Source organism: Anser cygnoides, chromosome 11, assembly GCF_040182565.1.
Source record: "Anser cygnoides isolate HZ-2024a breed goose chromosome 11, Taihu_goose_T2T_genome, whole genome shotgun sequence".
Classification (NCBI taxonomy): domain Eukaryota; kingdom Metazoa; phylum Chordata; class Aves; order Anseriformes; family Anatidae; genus Anser; species Anser cygnoides.
This window is the reverse complement of record NC_089883.1, coordinates 6715737-6736409: the sequence shown is the minus strand read 5'-3', so window position 1 is coordinate 6736409 and position 20673 is coordinate 6715737. Positions and strand designations below refer to the sequence as shown.

Below are 20673 nucleotides of genomic sequence, written 5' to 3'. Positions count from 1 at the left end.
TGCCTTCCCATCCCCGTGGGCCACAAGAAAGGTGTCATTTGGGAAATGCCCAAAGCTGAAGCTCTCAAGGCGACCCAGCAGCACTAGCTGGGAAGTTGCATTGTTGTGTGGAGGGAATTCTCATGCCATTGTCTGTCACGCTGTCATTTTTTCACCGTTCCCTTATCTAACACGAACCTGGCCTTTCCTGTCTTTCCTTGACTCTGTGGTTGATTATTGCTGCTATAAGAGCTGCTGTATCGGTGGTACGAGCCTGGCAGTAAAGTGGGACTGTCCTACCTGGTGGGCTGCCTCATCCCTGTTTCTCAACCATGCATGGAGAATGGGGGTTCAGGATCCCTGGTGACCCCCAAAAGGCTCTGTGTTGGCTGGTCTTTGCTCAGAGGCCATCAGGACTGTTGCAATGAGTGGCATTACAAGAAAGCAGGCACGCGGTGACTGCTTTATGACGGAGGTTACCTGCACGTGCCAAAGAGGATGCACTATGAGGGTGCCTTTGGATGACAAAGAACAGCCTTGGGGGGGAGAATTACAGCGTCTTGGAGGATACATCACTGAAATGCAGCTCCTTCCAGTTCCTGCTGACTTTTGCAAGCAGCGAAGGGATCCAGGTTGGGTCCCACCAGGGAGGTGGGACCCCTTTCACACAGATGGAGATATGCGTGAAGAATGGAGATGTGTATAAAGCAGTGTCCTAGCCTGTGATCCTGGTGCCCTAAAAAGCTTGCTTGCTTGCTTGCTTGCTTTCGTTCGTTCTTTCTATCTATCTATCTATCTATCTATCTATCTATCTATCTATCTATCTATCACAATGGCCTTGGCAGCTTATCCACTGCTCCTTCTTCTCTTGATCTGGAAATAGGTTTTGTGGTCATGGATCTTGAAATGTCTCCGCCCTGCTCCAGAGGAAGAAGAGCACATTCCTCCCCTGCTTCTGGAGACCCGTTGCGTTCAGCCATCACCTCCCCTAGCGTGCTCTGCACTAAAGCCCCCAGCCCTGCAGGGCTGAGCTATGCCTTCAAGGCACCAGCTCCTCCAAGATTCCCCCAACGCAAGGAAGAGCAATGGGAACTTGTCAGATGAGCGGAGCACACTTCTGTCTAGACTCCCTGTCAAGCCAAGTACAATCTTAAAACAAATGACTGCAACAGACTAACACTCATGCCAGGATGTTAACAGGAGTACAGACAAGGGCAGGGAGGTATTTTGAGCTTTATCTATTTGCTTTCATCGTGCGTTGCAAAGTGCACTTGTGGCTGTTTGTCTACATCTGATGGAGCAGGATCCTGCCCACCAGAACAACAAGCTCAGCACCGGGTGCGTGCTGCCTCCTGTGGGGGTGGGAAAGCCATTACTCAGGCAACAGTGTTGTGCCTCTGATTGGGATGCTTTCATCACATCTGCCTGCGATCATCAATCATGATCTCTATTTCTTTGCAGGCTGAGAAGTAGGTGAGCTTGGAGGGAGTCTTCTGGAGATGCTGTTAGCTGACAGAAGCAAGTAAGTAATAGGATATGAATGTATTTCTAAGTATGTGGGAAGTGTAATGGTCTTGGATCAAAACCTCAGTGGTTTGTGGCTCTCTTGTTTTATGTTTTATCTTAAATACCTCAAGGGACTTTCATTGCTGGAGAAATGTGTCCAATGCTCAGGCATGCAGAAGGGGTCTGATGCAAAACTTTGTTTTGGTTAGGTGGAAGACATGGGCTGCAGGGAATTCATCCTTTCCAGTCTTTCTCCTAAGCTGTTGAGAACAGTGCCGGTGCAGTGGCTGTTCTTTGCAGTTGTTAGTCTTCATGGTTTTGGCAATAACTAAGGGGACCTCATTAATGTGTGCTTAAAATTAAGGAAAGGTGTGTCTCCGTGGCACAAAGGTGCAAGAGATGCCAAAGTAGCCCTGTGGGTGAGAAATAATATGAGTTGACTTGAAAGGAGTTCTGTGTGAGTGCAGCTCGGGTGCCAACAGTGCAGATGCTGCCTGACTCTGAGCTGGCTGATGCAGCTCTGCGGAGCACTGAATTACGCTGAGTGGGCACGGCCACAGTGACAGCAGTAAAGCGTTGGAGACCTGGGCAGCTGGGAGGCTGAGACAGGCTCCTCTCAGTCTGCTAGCATGCCCTGAGGACAGAGAAACCGAGACCCAGAGTACAAGGAGAAATGCACAATGCTATCCTGCCGCATCGACAGCGGATGGCATTGCTAGCAGGGGACTTGTCTGTCCTCGGAACTGCTCGGGTGGTAGGAAAGACCATTAGGAGTCATGGTGATTCACTAGGCTATGGAGGGACTCTTGCAATTAATGGCCATCAGCCAACAGGGCAGTCCTTGTTAAAGTTAAAACATTGTTGTATACAGTTAGTTTCCAAAACTTGTCAAAAAATGCTGTCCAGAGATCCTGAAATTCCCTAGAAAGGGCAACCTGTGAGCAGAACACTTTCATAAGGATGTAAGAATGGTTGTACTCAGCCTAACCAAACTCCACTCTGCTCCCACTTCTGTCTTCAACAGTGATCAGCAACAGAAGTTTTTTGGTATAGGCACACAGGAAAGGTATGGAGGTGTATCCTTCCAGCTTTAAGCAGTATAGTGTAGGCACTTTTAGCCAATATTTACATCTTTCTTTTTAACAACATTTGATTATTTTATTTTTTTCTGACCACGGATATTGTTGTCTTGCATGTCATCCTTGTGGCAGTGTGTTCTGCAGTTTAAATATGTGCAAAAGAGTTTATCTTTGCTTAATTCTGCAACTTAAGGATTTAATTTCATGATCCCTCATTTTTCTGCTATGAGAATGGCGAATAATTGTTTTCCAGTCACCTTCCTCTGACATACTTGGTCGCAGCACGTCCACCCCTGATTTTCCTGTGCAGCTACACCAGTGTCTAAGTGTCACATCAGCAGTAGATCCAGCCACACTCAATTACCTTGTGCAGGTACCAGCAGCAGTGACAGTGGGGTGATGTGGATGTCGCCATGGGTTAGCAGCCCATGAACTTGTATAGCTCATACAACCATCTATTCTGCCAGACCTCAGCTATCATTTTTATCCTTCCTGGATACATCAAACCCAGCAGAGCTCTACCTCCCAAGATTACAGTCTCTCTCCGTTAGATAGAACAGGACTCCAGTTCAAAAAGGTGCTATTTTGAGTGGTGGTGGCTGAGATGTGAATGTCTATTAGGATGACACAAAGGTATGCTGAAGGCCCAGCTGATGTTTGAAGATTCAGCCTGGATATTGACTGCCAGCAGCATCTCAACATGGGAATTGTATGCTTTGAAAACCCCTAATTTTCAGAAGTCCCTGACAACTCTGTGCTAACCTTTCTAAAATGAATCCAGTCTGGAAATACTCCACAAGCACACAGCCTATTATTGCCACCACTATTTTCCCCCTGCATAGTACCAAGAAGAATTAAAGACACTGGTAGTTTTTTGCCCCAAGCAATCATATATAATATATGGTGCAGGGTCGAATCGCTGCTTGCCTGAGCTAGTTTTGTACAGTCAGAAACTCAGCTGAAGTCAACACTTAACTTTGCAGAACAGAGCCAGCCTCCAAAAACCCACAGCAGTCTGTGTGCTGCCACCCCCCAGAGCTAAATGCCTCCAGATAGTGAGGGCAACTCAGGGCTGAACCCGTCCTGTGTCTCAGCTGGAGGAGCCAGTCTTGAATCATCACGGCTTAATGAGCACTGAGCTGAGGATTATGCACTGATGCAGGAGGCTGCATCCAAATTCTCCACCAGAAACGAACTGATTGCTTTGGTTTTTTTTTTTTGAGAGATGCAAATGAAGGGAGTACACCCTGGCACTGGAGTTCACAGAGGAATATTTGCATGTTGGGATTTTGGTTATATTTACACCCATTTTGGGAGGAGAACTTTTTTTAAAAAAAAAAAAAACAGAAAATGTACAATGGACTTACCTGCTGTTAACTTTTTTGTAATGGTAAAAATACGGATTTCAGTGAGGTCACTATCCATTAAAAATCCCATTTAAATTGTCACCTTCAATTAAACCATTTCATGTATTTAGAGGGCTAGCCAGTTCCAATACAGTCTCTTTGAAGGGATTTTTTCCAAATATTAGACCATTAGACAAATGGTTTCATTTTATGCCAGCTGAGCTCATCTCTCAGAAGAAACACAAGAGTGCTTTTTGTTTCCTCTAATTGTGGGGCACGGGAAGGCACAGGGAATGACGTGGCACCGCTGAGCAGGACATGGCACGTGGTGTAAGTGCCTTGCAGAGGGTGTTGGAGGCCATCTCCGGTGAAGTAGCAACCCTTCCCTTTGGATAAGGGAGAGCAGAGAAGTGGTAGATGTCAAAGTGCCCATTGGGTCTGTAGTCCATCTTTATTCTGTCTTGGAGTTATCCCAGCAGCATCACCAGCAGTTTTGTCCCTTCCAGTTGCCAGGCTAGGTCTAATCCTGTCAGTTGTAGGAATATTCCTTCATTGACTTCTCGTATGCAGCTCAGATTCACTTATTATTTTCTCAATCCATTTTTGTCTTCAGTATTTCCCAAGCTCCTCTTGGCTGCAGGGGCTGAGTTGTTCATCCCCACTTCAGCAGATCAGCAGTGGAAACCAAGGGCCAGTGGCTCGGAAGGCTCACAAAAGGCAGAAAGCCTTGGACGTGAAACATCTGCCCTCCATCACTGCAGCATCGAGGAGCAGGTGACATCCTTGCTGCTGAGGTGAGGTCAAACAAGACTCAGAAATCAAACCGACTTCCATCAGAACATCCCTTTTCTTTTTTTTTTTTTGCTACAAAAAAGGAAAAACCTCTTTAGCCACATCAGTGAAGCGAAGTCCAAGTGTTTTCTTTAATCCTCCTTAATCATGGCGTTGCTGATTAACATCTGAATAGAGCTTCTAATTAGAAAGAAGAGACACATGCAGCCTCACCCTGCTGAGAAGGTGAATTCTCGCTCCTACCACTCAGTCCTGCATATGCTGTGCTGATTAGGGCTTGAATGGGACAATGATTAAAGAGGCCACTGCCACTTTGCAACCTCTCAATAGCATAGCTACATTCAAGGATTTATTTTCAACTAAGACTTGAATAAATGTTTTGCAAATGTGAGCCACTCCTGCCAAATGGAAAGAGCTTTTAAACACTTCTGAAGCACTATTCCATCTTGTTCCTTGCTTTATCACACTGATCTCTGCTTGTGTAGAACATGCCCTGTTCGACCATAATGTGTTTCAATTAGGATCGTGGTTTAAGCATATGTATTTCATTTGTTATCTACTTCATTATTCAAAAAGCAGCTGAAGCCTGGTGAAAACCTGAAAAGTGCTCTATTGAAAAATTGCTTCTGCCTTCTTGGGCAGAAGTGTTTTGCTTAAGTTCTTCCATCCATTATATAATTTATTACAGTTATTAATTTGCAGTAGGCCTAACCAAAGTCAGGGCTCTGTTGTGTGAGGGACTATCTATTTTCAAAGAAGACCATAGTCCTAATCTCCAAAGAGTTTTTGAACTCCGCTTGAGGCGATTGCATCAATCCACTTAGACTGTTTTTCTATGGCTGGGGAAAAAAATGATCTCAATTGACCTAAGCCTTGCTGGAAATGGGCATTCAGCCTCGTACTCATAGGACATCCTGGTTACAGAGCACTGGCAGACGAATTCCTGCTGCAGCTGCTCAAGAAATCACAGCCTCCAGCTGTTTGCTGCCAATTTGCCAAAGCTTCTCTCATCTCAGCCTCTTCTGCACAGGTCTGTGTCTGGCAGCCTGTGGCTTTGAAGGGTGGCAGAGCCTGCTGGGGTGCAACTGAGCTCCAGGCCCATGTTGCCATCTGCTGGCCCCTCTGAGGAGGAGGCAACATCTTAAAACCACTGCAGCCACCTTTGTGTGAGCCCATCTTTCGTGGACCTTTCTCTCCCAGAGTGCGTTTTGGGTCTATTTCTTCTGTAGGTATCACATCAGCTAAGGAGAGACGGAAAGGTGTTTGGTGGCCTGTGGAACCGACGCTGTGTGGGCCCTTGTGCACTAAATCCCCCTCAGTGTCCTCATTTTCCCTAGATAGAATCAAAAATCATCCCTCTCTCAGAATTAAAGACCCTTTCACAAATGGAACCTTGACAATAGTTTTCATCCTCATATCCAAAATTAGTCCTGGAGATACGAGTGGGCCCATTATGAGGAGGCCCGAGCTCTCGTCGCTTGAAGTCGTTATCAGACTGAGCGCAACAGAGGCAGAAGCGGGTGAAAAGGCAGGGGCAAAGCTTGCAATGTAATATCAGCAGGTTCGATTCAACTCTGGTGGAGAAGTAGAGAGATTTTTACATAAAGCTATCGAAAGAAATAATCTCCAGAGACCCTTCCCTTCAAAAGTGCCTTTTCTGTAGTACTAGGCCTCGTGCACCTAAATAGGCCAAAAGCCAATTAGCCAACTTTTTTTTAAGCCCATCACAAAAGCAACTTTCTAATAGGCATTCTGTGAATGAATTGTGACTGGCAGAGCTTGAGAACGGAGATTCAGCTTTTTCTGGGTTGGAAATGCTGCCTGTGCCCACTTCAATGTGAAAGCTCAGGGAAAGCAGGCCCAGCCCTCCATCCGGCCCCCCCCCTTGCAGGAGGATGCCTGGGGTTGATGTCCTCCCAGGCGTGTCTGAGGGTCACCAGCCTCCAAATGTGCTCTGAAAAACTCCCCTGCACTGCACACCCAGAGCCTCTGCCTTGGCTCTGCAGCAAGGGCTGGTGTTGAAGGTGCCAGCACAGCTGGGCGACAGGAGAGACCTCATCAGTAAATAGCAGTGGTTCGCTTCTTTGGCATTTATTTTGTCTGACATCTGAGCAGATTTACTGAGTGCTGCTATACCTCTGAAAGCAGGAGAATGAAAGCTTTCTGACAGCCTGTATCGCCCAGATCAAGCTAAATTCAGAGCCACAAGCCTATACGTCTACAAAAACCTCTGAGAAAATGTCTTAAGCTAACTCGGAGGTGACCTTTATCGCAGAGGGACTTCTCGGCTGCAGCAGTCATTGGGACCTGCTAGCCACACTGCTGGGCTCATTAGAGAGGGAGATGGTGCTACCTTGACCTGGTCCATCACTGGGTGCCACAGGACCTCCAGCTGGTCACAAATCTCCCCAACTGTCAGAGCAAACTGGAAAATCACTCAATTGACTTGACGTTTAACTCCCAACAGCAGCAGCAAGTGAGGGGAGAGGAGAAAAGCAGGTGAGGAAGGGCAGTTTTTGCATCACTCCTTCCAAAACGGCCTTTCAACAAAGCAAAATGAGGTGACATCTACCCGCCCTTGGAGCTTATCTCCAGAAGCCTGAGTTCACACAGTCCAGTCATGATCTTCATACAAGTGCAAAGACACCTCTGCCATTTAGCAGCTGTTTCCTGGATTTTAAGCTAGCTTGTTCCTATGGGATAGACAAGCTCCTGCACAGGAGCAGCAAAAAAAACATGCAAAGAGGCCTCTCTCTTCAGCTTATTTTTGTCCCCTGGGCGTTTTCCATCCCTGCTAGAGTGGATTTGCACCCAGGCCTTGAGATCTGCCCTGGCATCATTCCTGCTCAGCGGGCAAGTCAAGCAAGGAGTTGAGAGACCACCATGTGCTGGAAGCACACTAAGCTCTTCGGGATCTGCTCTTGGGAAGCTGGCATACCACAGCACGCTGCCTGCCCAAATCAGTCCTGATGGCCTGCTGCAGACTGCCAACTCCCTACCACAGTGTCCCATGCCACGGCAAGAGCCTGCTGAGTCCCGTACTCAGTTGCCTCTCTTCATACATGCACCTTTGGGCATCCTGGTGTCCCTCAGTGATATTCGAACCTCCTGGTGGCATCTTCCCTCTTTAACGTCTGAACTTCCCAGTTCTGGGACTGCAACCTGTCAGGACTGTTCTTGCACCTCCTGCTGCTGCAAAGCCAGAAGGGACAGGCAGAAATGACCCCAGAGCCAAGGCAACTCTGTTCAGCTGCTCCAGCTCCAGAAAACAGCAGCTGGGACTCAGCTGGAAGGTCTATGCTTTATCTACTCTGCACCAAAGGGTGTTTGCAGTGACAAACTTGCTCTCTTGAGGGAGGAATGTGTTTCCAGCCCATGTTAACAGGGAACCAAATTACTGCCCACTGACACTGGGGAGGAGGTATGAAATAAATTGGTCAGGGGCACCATTACTTTTAAAAGTCAAAAATAATGTGATGTATAACGTAAAGGACAAAGTTGAGTATTGAAGGCTAGTGACTCATACACAATATAAATTCAAGTGTCGTAACAGAGCAATAGTGGAGCAAATTGCTGCAAAATGCAGGGCCTGGTAGGTAGCAGCAGGATATTGAAGATGAAGCTTGCGTGGTGATTTTAACAGGTTTTGAAACCTGCTGCCACAGCTTGTTTTTGATCACTGTGGTTTTACTTGGGTTCATTAGAGTGTCAGGCTTTCTGTGGAGGTGAGGAGTGTATTCAGCTTACACTCGTTGTGCAACCAAATCCATCCTAACCAAATAAATTAATAACTATATAATACTATATATATTATCATAATAACTAGTAAAACCACGGTTTAATTACAAGAAAATCCAAGCATATTATGAACAGAGCAACCCTCCCAGGAGCAGACGCAGACAGAGGAAGGATGAGGGAGGACCTGCAAGAAACCAGTGTCAAAATAGCTGTTCTGCTCTTATTTCATTGAGCTTCCTAGGTACGTGTGTGTCACTGACAGCTTGGTGAGTCACTCAGTACAAGACATTAAAAACACAACAGAATGCCTTAAAATGTGTGGAACAGAATTACATGGACACCAGAGAGGAAGCAAATGAGGGTACCTAGGTACCAGGGAGCATTTTTGGTTAAATCCTAGTGCAGCTGGTCAGAAATCCCTGAGTAAGGGTTTTTCTCTGGCCTCCCAGCCCTAGGGAGGCTCAGATGCACGTACAGCGAGTGGAGAAGGGGATGAGAGCTGATGCCTACAAGTCCTGGCCTTGGAAACTGCAATTCCCAGGCTTTGGCATTTCTATACGGCCTATTACAAAGAGAAAAGTGATTAGAGAAACCCCAGCAGGTCCTGTCTGTCATTACAGCTGGATCTAATAGCAGGAGAAGATGAAACTTAGCTTACAGGACTGACTGTGGATGATCCTATTGCCCATGGGAACAGATATTTCTCTGGCACGTCGGCTGGTTTTTGCACAAGGGAGCAGTAAAGGCTCCGGTTTTGGTCTCGCTTCAGCCTGCCTGGCTGCTTGGGTTAGAGGCAGGAGGTGACATCTTTATTCCCATACTCCATGCCACTTTACCAGGCACGCTTTCAGACCTAATTAAGCTTAGCGTTATCATTGTTTTTATCACATTAAGATCCCACTTGGCTCTCAGCAGCACAGACCACAAAGTCAACACTGCATCTTTAAACAGAAACAACAGATTTTGGTTCAATTAAAAATTCATTAGAATGTAAATTAGTTTGTAGGATTTTTTCCCCTTCTAATGCCTATTCAGTGTGGCACTGTAATGGTGCAAAGCTTAAGAGGAGGCTAACTCACAGCACAAAGATAAATTGTTCTCCATAAACTCACTGCTTAGGGAATCTTGGGAAATAATTTAACCCTTTTCCCTCATCCACCGCAGGATCTCTATCTGATCCCACCAGGCTCAACCGTTTGTCATGATCTGAACACTGCTTTTATAAGTCTAAACTGAACAATTGACCTTATCGTGCAACTTTGCTTTCCCTTCTCCTTTGAAATTCTCCTACAGCACTCAGGGATTTCTCTTTCCCAGCAAGGCCTGTCATGAAAGCCAATTGTTTCCTACCAGACCCTGTTACATGCCAGAATAAATTTACTGCTTGTTTCCCTTCTAGTGGTTGCACAAGATGTGGTGGTTTGACCACAGGCTTATGAAACCATGTGTTGCTTCTGAGGTGCTATGAAGCCACGTGTGAGCTTTACTATTATTTTCCTTATCACTGTAAACTCAGTCACTCTCGCAAGTTCATTAGGTGTCATTAATTGCTAACAACACACTCAGAATGTATGGTAAACGCAATTTAATTGAGAACTAATTAACTTGTTATAGTTATCTCATTACATGCCAATTAAACTTTTTAACATTCCTTTTCAGTAGATAAAGGAACAGTTAAAATCCCAGGGACATAATTGAGGGCTGGTGTAAGGGGGTCAGCGTTGCTGCCTTGGTCTGTAATGCATTTGCTGACAACGGTTTTGCTTTGCAACCTGCTTTTTCATAAGATTAAGGGAAATCAAGGGAGTTCAGGTTAATTTACTGCACCTCTGAAGAGGCTGGGAACTCATAGAAAATGCCTCTGGCATGGGTTTTATATTTTAGGAGAGAAACTGAAGGACCAGGGCCAGGAATTTCTGCTCTGCAGCTGAACCAGCCTAGAGGTTTCATTTGGCAAACCAACCTCCAGCTTCTCCCGCATCCCCAAATTTTGGGGGTGAGATATTTGCATACAACATCTGCTCCGGGGTCCGTGCAAAGGCATCACTCGATAACGGGCCCTGGATCGGCATTGTTGTGCTACATAATTCCTGGGGACTCCGTGCTGCCGAGCTCCAGCTGATTGCATGCCCGAGAGTTCAAGGCAGCGTGATTGCCTGTGCCTGCCCCCCACCAGCTCTGTGATCAAATCACATTTGCCTAGTTTATGTTTCTCCCCTTTCTCTGCATGAAAGTGTCAAGCAAACAAAGGAGAGAGAAGTAATGGAGGAAAAAAAAAGCAAAACCACGCGAGTACAAAGTGCTTGCAAAGACACAAAATAGGCAGTTGGAAAAAATTGGGAACAATATTGCCTTTAATCTCCAAGATAACCAGGTGCAGTCATCTTAGATGTTACTACTAACATCTGTGGCTTTAAAAAAAAATAAAAATAAAAAATCAACCTGTGGCTGAGCCATTAAGTTCAGTGTCACTGCGATGTTGGCTTTTTAAAAATAAATAAATAAAACACAAAACAAAATCTTTGAAAGCGAACAGAATCCAGGAGGGGCTTATTAAAGTGCGAGAAGCCCATTTCGGCGCTATTGAAGTGAAGGACAAAGTGCAGGCACTGATGATTAATTTCTGTTTTAGCTGCTCACTTCAATAATTGCATGAGAAGCTTGGAGAGCACGTTAAGAGACCAGCGGGCAGGTTTGGGGGCCAGCTAGGCGGGGCTTTAACCCAAGCAGCTTCCCCACATAAAGGAGTCGCTGCTAAGCAGGAGAAAAAATAAGTCCAGGAGCGCTGCTCCTGTTTCCCAGGTATCTCAGTGCAACACTATGGAAGCCACCTGATGTGAATAAAACCAGTTTAGGTGTCAAGCAGAGTTAGCATGGGCCAGTATCCTTAGTCCCTGGGCAGAGCCATCCCCCAGCCCAGGGGCTATAGCAGGTTCAGGTGTTGATCCATCTCCAGTGAGAGCAAACTGTACTCTCTCGCAGAGGATATAAGAAAAAGTGCTGGGAAAAAAGTAAAATGAAGCTAGGCCAGGGAGGCAAAGCAAGCTGTGTCCTTCAAAGTAAAGCCGAGGAGTGCCTGTGAAGATGAACCTTCTCTTAAAGCGCGGGGAAGAAGTGTTAATACAACACCCGTCTCACGCAGCTCTTCCTACAAGAGCTATAATGCAACAAAAGAGGCTGAAGAGGCTATTCTCATGGAATTTTCTACCCAACTTTGTGAAGGCAAAACTTGTCTGGAGGCCTTTCGTCTTCTCGGTTTGTTGAATCCAAACAATTACGTGCGTCTCCCAGAACCATTGTGGTTGAAATCGGCAGCGCTCCTCGAGTGGAAGGGGTGGGTGTGATGTAGTGTTGTGGAGGTTACGAGGACACATCAGAAGCCTCAAGAACTCTTCAGCATTTCTATCCAGGATGTGCTAAGATGGCAATACTTGCATGGTGAATGTATTTTTACTGTGTCTTTTTATGATGTTTTCATTATGTGCTTTTATTATGTGGTTATAAGCTGCTAGAATGGAAACTGGAGCGATAAAGCTTGATTGATCATTATATTCCCATCTATAAAGGCAGATTTTTTTCCCCACCATGAACAACAGACAAGTCTGATCGGGATGCAAGTCTGAGCATTAAGTCCACTAACTCCAGCTCGTCAGGTCAGGGCTGATGTTTCTGAGCCTTCCTCCAGTCATCAGACCCAGCTGGAGAGGCAGCTGGGAGAGCTGGTGCCCCAAGTCACCCACGTGTCCCCAGGAGCCTCATCCTTGTGGGTTCTGCCACTTCTGAAATCCCAAAAGCTGAAGCAGAGGCTAAATTTGGAAACAAAACAGGTTGTTCTTGACTGTTGTTTCACATCTTGGTCCTGATGTGATCCAGTTTAGACAGCAGAGCCAAGAACCCTGCGGTGAGGGCTCGGTGCTTTGCAAGGTGCCCGGGCTGAGCAATTGCTACCAGACACCCCGTGTTCCCCCTGCTCTCCCCAAGGCACGATGCTGCCTCGCACTGTGCTGCTGCTGGTCCCACTGCTCACTGCACCCTCCTGGGCTCGCCCCAGCTTGCAGCGAAGGGGAAACATTTGGGTGATGTCCACTAAGGTGGCTCCAAGAGCTCGGCTCCATCCAAGTGCTGGGCCCTTTGCCAGGAGCTGGAGGTGCACAGCACCTCACAGAATGAGGCTTTTCAGTGCATTTGGTTCCTCTTTGTGCACTTCCCTATCTGCCAACGTGAGTATTCATCAGGCCGATGGACGTTGCTGCTGGTTTCAGCTGACATAGATTATGTCCTTTTTTGAGCCGTATCGGAGGCCTGTTCTCTGCAACGCTTCTTTCATTGTTCACCTACCATGGAGACAGCACTTGCAGCGAGATTTATCTCTCAGAGATCTCAGTGCGAAAAGAGGCTGTTCTCTCACAGCCCTGTGATGGCTATCAGCATCCAAAGCTCCCTGCGGAGCTCCATGGACAGCCTGGCTGGACCAGAAGGAAAGCATGGTGAGCTAGGGGAGGAAACACCCCGGCTTTCAAGGAAGCAAAAAAGGCAAATCTTGGCAGAGACAATAATTCATTTATAGAAGGAAGCAAGGGAAATCTTTCTTGCTCCTCCAAATAACAGTCTCTCATTCCCCGACTCTAATCATTCAATAACTTCACAAGGATCAGAATCATTTTTCCATCCTCTGTAGATTTCGTGTCTCGTGTTTTTGCTTGCTAAATATACATAAGCATGCCACTTACTGCAGCGTGCAGGCTCGTGATCTTTGCATGGCTTCCTCCCCTCTAGGAATGCCATAAATAAATCACTAGGTCAGGAAGTCTGCTACATGCCTGTGGTGTCTCTCCATCACACTGGCTCTTTTTCTCTCCCCTTCTACATTTGTACAGAGCGCTTAAACCCGCCAGGAGCGTTGCATGTTATCTCCCCTCCTGATGGTACCTCACTGTGCTAGGTGCAAGCCAGCAGCAGATCAATCACCAATATTCCTCGCCACAGAGGACACTGATGATCTAAGATCAGACCAAAAATTGCATCTAGGAACAACCTGCACTAAAGTTTTTCCTTCCTGAAGAATTCGCTTGCGTTGGCTTTGCAAAAATGTGGGTTTCCAAGAACATGGTAATGCGTAGCCAAAGTCATGGATTAAAAACTTCACTTTAGGATCCAGAAGGGGACTATGACTGGTGATGGCAGTGTTTGCAATGCACCAAGAGCTTTTCAGATCAAATGTAAGTGATTTTTCTTTGGTTGTGGTCACCAAAAGGAAAGTTCTTAGGTGGGTCCTGGTGAACAACTTCAGTTCTTGCTCCCACAGGGGGAGCTAACCTGGGGCTATGCTCTTGTTGCAGCTTGTGGCTAGGGATCTTCGGGGAAAACCCCTCTGCCCTGCTTTGCTCTTTGAAAAGTGCCCTTATTCTGAAGCCTGGGCAATTCACTCAGCAGCTCTTCACACCACAAAGGACATGAAGGATGAGAAATATTAGTACAAAAGAGAAGAAAAAAGCATTCATTATTGATGGGGGAAGCGAAATGACAATCCCTGTAGGCAGAAATCAAGTGCCTTTCTAGACCTGAAATGGGTTTCACATTAACAGCCTTTTGCACAGCAGTTTTTAGTTGGTGGCAAGAAGTGGAGAGAAGAAAAAGTTCATTCTTTATGTTATCCCTAAAGATTTTGTCATTTTTGCTAAATGGAACATATTGTTAAATCCCATGTGTTCCTTGCAGAAAAGTTCTCATTTGCAAAGGGCCATGTGTGTATGCAGGTTTTTTGTTTTTTTTTTTTTTTTCTTTTCCTTCTTTTTTTGGGGCGTTTTAATTGCTGTTGTAATCTGCATGTTTTGCATCAACATTTTCGATCAGAATTTTCCCAAGGACTGCAAGAAGGTGAGGGAAAAGCAAGAAAACCTTTTGTACTTTTTCTTCAGGTGTGCTGATCACCAGGGTGGTGAACTTTTGGGAGGTTAGCACCGTTGTCTTCTTTATTCGGATGGCCACGAATGAAGGTCATAAAGATTTCCTCGTCCTTCTTTATCTATTCTCGCATCATCTTCTCCAGCCTTCTTTTTCACTCTGACTTCTCACAGGTGGGAACAGAGTCTGTTATCTCAAATTAATCTTACGAGACCTCCCCCGCGGATCTGCACTGTGCCCATGCACAGCTTATTTCTTCATCTCATGTGTAGAATTGTTTATCCAAACTAGGTAGATTTACCTCCGCGGCACAGTTGTGGAAAGTAATTGGGTTTCTGTCAAGTACAGGACAAGATTAATCAAACCTGCCAACTTGAAGCAGGCCAAAACTAGATTCAGATTTGACCTGTGCTTTAAGGGCCAGGAAATTCAGACAGAAGTACAGTGATGAAGGTGTTCTGCAGAGGGAGACCTGAAAGAAATGCCACTTCTTAGCAGCTTTGAACTGAGATAAAAAGATAAAATTCAAAACCAGATGGGGGCTGAATTTGGCATCCGAAGCCTATATCTGTTTATCAGACACTTAAAATCTGCCATCGTAAGTGAGAAATACTTATCAATTCGGAATTATCTCGGGGGAATGTTTTGTTGAATTCAAATCACTGCCAGTCGTATGCAAGAATTGTGAATGCTTCACATTGAACTGAGCACGCGTACATATTCTGAGTCATTGGAAACATGGCCTCGCTGGGTTCGTTTCTTCTCTACGGGGTGGGAAGAACGTGGGTCAAGTGCGGAGGCCAGGGGTGGAGAGGTAGCTCGTGCCTTTTCTGTTTCGGGGCTGTCAGCAAGGGGCTGCTTTGTTTCTCTGGTGACCGTGCAAGACAAATGCTGCAAATGCAAATTCGCAGGCAGGGCTGGGACAGCTGGCATTAGCCTGGCGTGCCGGCGCTGGGATTGAACTTTGTGCCTTCGCTCCTTCTGGCTGTAGGTTTTCGCACAGATTGATGGAAACGCAGCGATAATCAACACTCTTCAGAGCCGAAGCATCTTCCGGCTCTTTCTTTTCCTGCCTTCTTTTGGGCACCGCGGTGGCCTTCAGAGTATCAAAGAGGAGCAAATCATGCCCAGGTTTGTGACCCCCCTCCCCAAAACAGTGTTCCCCCCACCCTTTATGCGCACACGTGCGCGCACAGCACTGCCACCCAGCGGTTCGCTAACCACAAACAAAGGGGCGATGCAAACGGGTTGTTTTTGCACCAAATGCCACTAAGAGGGTACAAAAACTTCTCACAGGCACGTACTGAGCTCTGCCCTCCCAAACGGGAAGTGCCAGGCTGCAAGAGAGGAGCCAGAGTGCCAGCTGGGCAGCTGCATTTGGAAATATCAGTACCTGAGCATCAGGTTCAGATAAGAGGCAATTTGCGATTGTCACACATTTTCTACCTTTTCCATTTTATTTTTTTGTGCATGGTTAATGTGAGGGGGAGGACAGCAGACGTTATCTCCTGTGACTAGTGGTGGCAAAACTGAAAAATTGTTTTCATTACCAGGTGGAAGGCTTTTCACATGCAAATTGTCAATATCATTGTGATGTGGCATTTTTATTAATCCAAACCAGCTTATCTGACCAAAAAGAAAGAAAGATCATTCTGTTTCATATCAAACATTTTGTTCTGACAATGGTAAGTTGTATTTAATGAAATGTTGCATGGACGATCACACCTTTTTGTAATTTACTGCAGGAGAGGAAGAAATAGAATGGACTAATGGGTGAGGTTGGGTTTCTTTGTTGGTGGTGTTTGTTTGGGGATTTTTGTTTGGTTGTTTGTTTTTTTTTTTTCCTTTGCTCTTTTTTTGGACAGTTCTCTGAAATGCCAGTCAAATGATGCCAGCTTATGAAAGCTTTTTAACTTCTCTCCTTCTACATCAAAGAAACCGATCTGCTTTTACAGATATGCATATTTTTGTCTCTCTATTGTGTGCACTTCCCCTTCAGACACTGGGAAAATAAGGTCACGTTCCCTATTGAGTCCATCCTTTTCTATTGATTTAACTTTCTTAAAATCCTAATAGAGCTTGAAATTAATACAGTTTAATTTTCTTCGCCCTTTCTTGTGAACCACCAAAGCTTTTTTGTTGCTGCTACACCACTTTGGTAATAAAGACTGTGACAGGCTTGGATTCCTCCTTCTGATGGCAAAAATCCCTGAGAAGAGAAAATCAATGAGGGTTATAGCTCCATCCAAGGAAAATAAGGGCTTTTCCTTTCAGCCTATGAGATGAGGAGCGGGGATGCTTTTTGAGGCAATTCAGCGGGGAGCAGACCACAAAGTCTTGGACCCTTCTGATGTGGCTAAATTCAGATTCACCAACATTAGGCCATCTCCCAAGGCCTTGGCTAGGGCTGTGTCTCAGTGCTATGCCTTAAAAGTGAGCCACATTCACATTCCCACGTCTAGGACACATTAATTTCTCCAGCATTTAGGAGTCCTTTAATAAGACTCCTCGTTCCTGCAGGAGGGAGGTGAAGGTACTTTAGTATCAGACCTGGCTGCTTTGGGATCTGGCTGGGAAAAGATTTATCCAAGGGCAAATAAAGCCTGCAAGCCGCCTGGTTATTACCAGTGTTCCTCCATCAACGTGCAAAGGGGCTGTGGACTCTTTATGTCGGAGTGGTATCCCCAGTCCCTTGCCATGGGCTGTGCAACAAGGTGGGGAGCACTGAACCTACAGCATCGGCATCCTTCCCTCCTGCTGATGAACCTACTGGGGAGGAAAAGACATCGCACCCCTTGACAGCTGCTTGCCCCCCACCAGAGGAACCACAGTTTCATTGGAGAAAGCACCTGGAGGCCGGCTCCTTGACGGTAATGGGGCAATGAAACGTCGCGACCCTGGTTAGTCCAGGCTCCCATCCATCATGCCTGTTTATCCCGTCAGAGCACTGTTTAGCTGTATAAAATGGGCTGTAAACTTTGTTCACTTTGGCTGACAGCTATGATAAAGGCTATGTGCATTTTACAGCCTCACGAATTGGAAGGAGAAAGGTCCCCCGAGACCTCCCGCTACTCCAAGTCCCATCATCTGTCGTGGCACAGGAACGACCCAGTGGTCGTCTTCTCCAGCCCCCCTCCACTTGGTCAGGTGCCGCTGCCTTTCTTGGTGACGGATTAAAAACATGTTAAATATGTATTATTTTTGCACTCTCTGCATATCCGTGCCTTTCATATCCACATCTTAAATTCATCACCTCTCTGTCAGTTGTTTGTAAATGTCCCTAGGTGTTTAACTCTTATTCCCTGAATCCTCTGAGCTATTGTTGGATGAATATGGCTATTACATATTCCTGGTATTTCTGAAAGGTCAAAAGAAAATGTAAAAGTGCCATTTCTTTTCTTTTCTCCCTTCAAAGCTGCAAAATGCAATATTGTTCTGGTGCAGTTACTCTTGCCATTACGCAAAGATTTTTTTTTTCAATACACCTTTTTGTATTTACTGCAAGTGTTCAGGATACAGAATTATTTCCTCAAATTATTAAAAACTAGAAGATATAATAGCCTTTTATTCTGTTTCAGAACATATTAGTCTACCACAACAGTCTATTTTCGACAGTTTGCTCTCATCTTCCTGCAACCCATCTTACAAATGAGACATAAAATTGAGGCTCCGGATGCTTATGGACCCAATCCTGCAGCATTTATGCACCTGTTTAAGTTGAATCATGTGAGGATTTGCAGTGGATTGAACGAGGGGAATGACTAATACTTGAGGAACTATGGCAATTGCTCCAAAGCAGTTTGCAGTTCTTCAGGATAAAGAGCAATGCATAAAGCTAGGATGCATTATCTCCTCCTCCACCAATTCTGGCCAGGATGCTCGAAAAGATGGACTCAGAGCAAATGCAGAATAAAATGTACTCGCCTGCAGCCAGTACCTGGTACACTCATTTCTTGCTATCCCTACCATAAGATTCCTGGCTGAGCAGAAGTTGGCCGTCAGCAATGCAACAAAATGCAACAAAATCACCAGGTTTTCACCACGGAGTTGCACTTAGTGATGTTACAAAGCCTCGTTAATTGATTACAACATGATTCAGCAAGCTGCGCTCTTCCTGACTCTTCTCCATAGCTTGCTGCCTCTCCATTCAAAACCCGGCTGCGCTCCGAGGGTCTGGTCCCTGCGTTTGAAGCCCGAGCAGCTGAAGAATGACCTTTCTCTCTGACCTACATCTTTCATAGGAATAAAGCAACAGATGACACCAAGTACAGGATTCACAGAGCTCTTTGTGCAAGCCCCTACAGCGGAGCTCCCCAGTGAAGGGCATCAAGCTTAACTCTCAGCTCACTCTGCAAGGAGGCTTTTTCATTCCACTTAATAGCAGCATTTCCACCGACTTATGCAGCAGCAGAGTCAAATCCCAGCATGTCTTTTAACACCAGCTACTCCTCGGCAGAAGGAGCATCTCGGCAAATTGGACATCCCTGCCTCCTGCGAGGTTTCTTCCAGGCAAACCCACTCCCACCGCACGCAGAACGATCCCCCACTTTTTTGCTCAGCCTCCGTCGGGCTTTCTGTTCTTGCACATCACCACCGTGATTGGCAACTGAAGCAGAAAGATCAGACAAAAGAAGGCTGAGGCACCACCTGGGACGGAGCTGAAAGAGATGCAGGAGCAGATATCTCCATCTGCCTCCTCAAGGCTTCGTGAGGCCGGGATGCCAGCTGCGGTGTGGTGCTCCCAGATCCCAGGGGACCGCTGCTCTGCCCCGCTGCATCTCAGGAAGCCCCGATGGCAGCGCCAGCACCACCAAGGTCACCTTCCTCATCCTCAGGCTGGTCACACTGCTGCGACACTCCAGAGTATGGTGAGCTAGAGGAGTCCAGAAAGGATAAAACAGAAGGAAAGGGAGTGTTTTCTCGGGTGTATGCAGAAGGTAAATTATGGGGCTACTTACAGTACCGAAAATCACTTTCTCTCCAGGGGCCTGAATATGCTCTATTAGAAAATCTGCATATGAGCCTGTAAATGTGCCATATATGCTATAGCGTAATTGTACCAGACTCACCTGTGTTGTATTTTTTTACCTATAAATGTGACGGTGATGTGCTTGTCTCCTCTTTCTACAAGCATTTCACCAATCCCCAGGAAAGCAAACCTCCTGCAACGGGCTCCTTCTCCCATTTAATCCAGATAAAGAGGAAAGTCCTCTGCAGAGGGCGTGCACACAAAACCCACGTTAGGCACCCCGGTGTACACGGACACGCTCTGCCCCACTGCAAAGCACCTCAGCACCCCTGCTAGGAATCGCAGGACGAGATCGACAGCCCTCCCGTGCCCTAAGCATCGCACTTCTGTGTCGATGCAAAAAGCCACGCACAAAAGGGAAGATGGCAGCTTTCCAAGTGGCCCCAGTTAATAGCTCTGTTTTGCTTAATGGTGCCTCCCATTCAGACTAAAGATGCTGTTTTAAATATGTAAGCAATTAGTATCTCTCTCTCTCTCGCAACACATCTGTGCTTCTTCTATCTGCTGCATTACAAATCTGCTGCGTCCCTCTCCAGCTCGGCGGCGTGTGTATCGCCAGATATCCTGGTCTTCAGCAACTTTCCGGGCTGCAGGAATGACGGCTGGCTGTGGAGGTGCTCCTGCCCGGCCCTGCCTAAGCCCTCGGCACCGCCATCCTCTCCTCCCCAGCTGGTGCTGGGCTGATGTATAATAGGGGTGCAGGGAAAGGGACCTTTTGGTCTGGTTTTGGCCATTCTTCTGTCCGGCCTGATGTTTCTTCCTTCTTCCCAGCTGCCACTTTTACACACTTTTGTCTCCCTTTCTGGAGAGGGGCGGCAGCCTTTTCTATCCGTACCAAACCGCAGGTTGCCCACGGGAGCGTGGCCGGGATGCACCCTGTGGTTTCTGCTCAGTGAATTCTGCCACAATTCAGTCTGCCCGTTCAAACTCCTGTCCGATTTTGGGAGTCACGGCAGGGCCGGTGTGTTTATGCATTTACGGTACACAAAGAATTATTGCTACCACATAGTGAGAGGGGTAGGTGCGATTCGTTACCGAGCACCTCTATACGCACAGTGCTTTGCGACCCCAAAAGCCCCTCTTTAGGAACAGACGTGCCCACAGGCATCCCTCCAACCCCATTTTGGGCAGACCCCCCCCGGCCCCCAGGGGCTCCGCAAGCTATCGGTGGGGACCCCACGGGGGGGGGTGCCTCCCCGCGGGGCGCTTCCCCGAGCCCCCCCGGCCAACTTTAGCGGCGGGGGGCTCCGGGGGGCAGCCCCCTCCCTTCGGCCCCGTCCTTCCCCTCCCTCCCCTTCCC

General features: G+C 46.7%; 1 long non-coding RNA gene across 2 annotated transcripts; it reads left to right on the top strand.

Annotated features, from left to right (window-relative positions):
- The first annotated feature begins 1345 nt into the window (after positions 1-1345).
- On the top strand, positions 1346-19972 carry LOC106036499 (uncharacterized). 2 transcript variants are annotated; one of them, XR_010834184.1, is made up of 4 exons: positions 1346-1501; positions 15336-15475; positions 15898-16029; positions 16476-19972. It is a non-coding gene; the product is annotated as an uncharacterized lncRNA (long non-coding RNA). The 2 variants fall into 2 exon arrangements; XR_001207349.3 differs by having other exon boundaries at positions 15641-16029.
- The last annotated feature ends 701 nt before the right edge of the window (positions 19973-20673 follow it).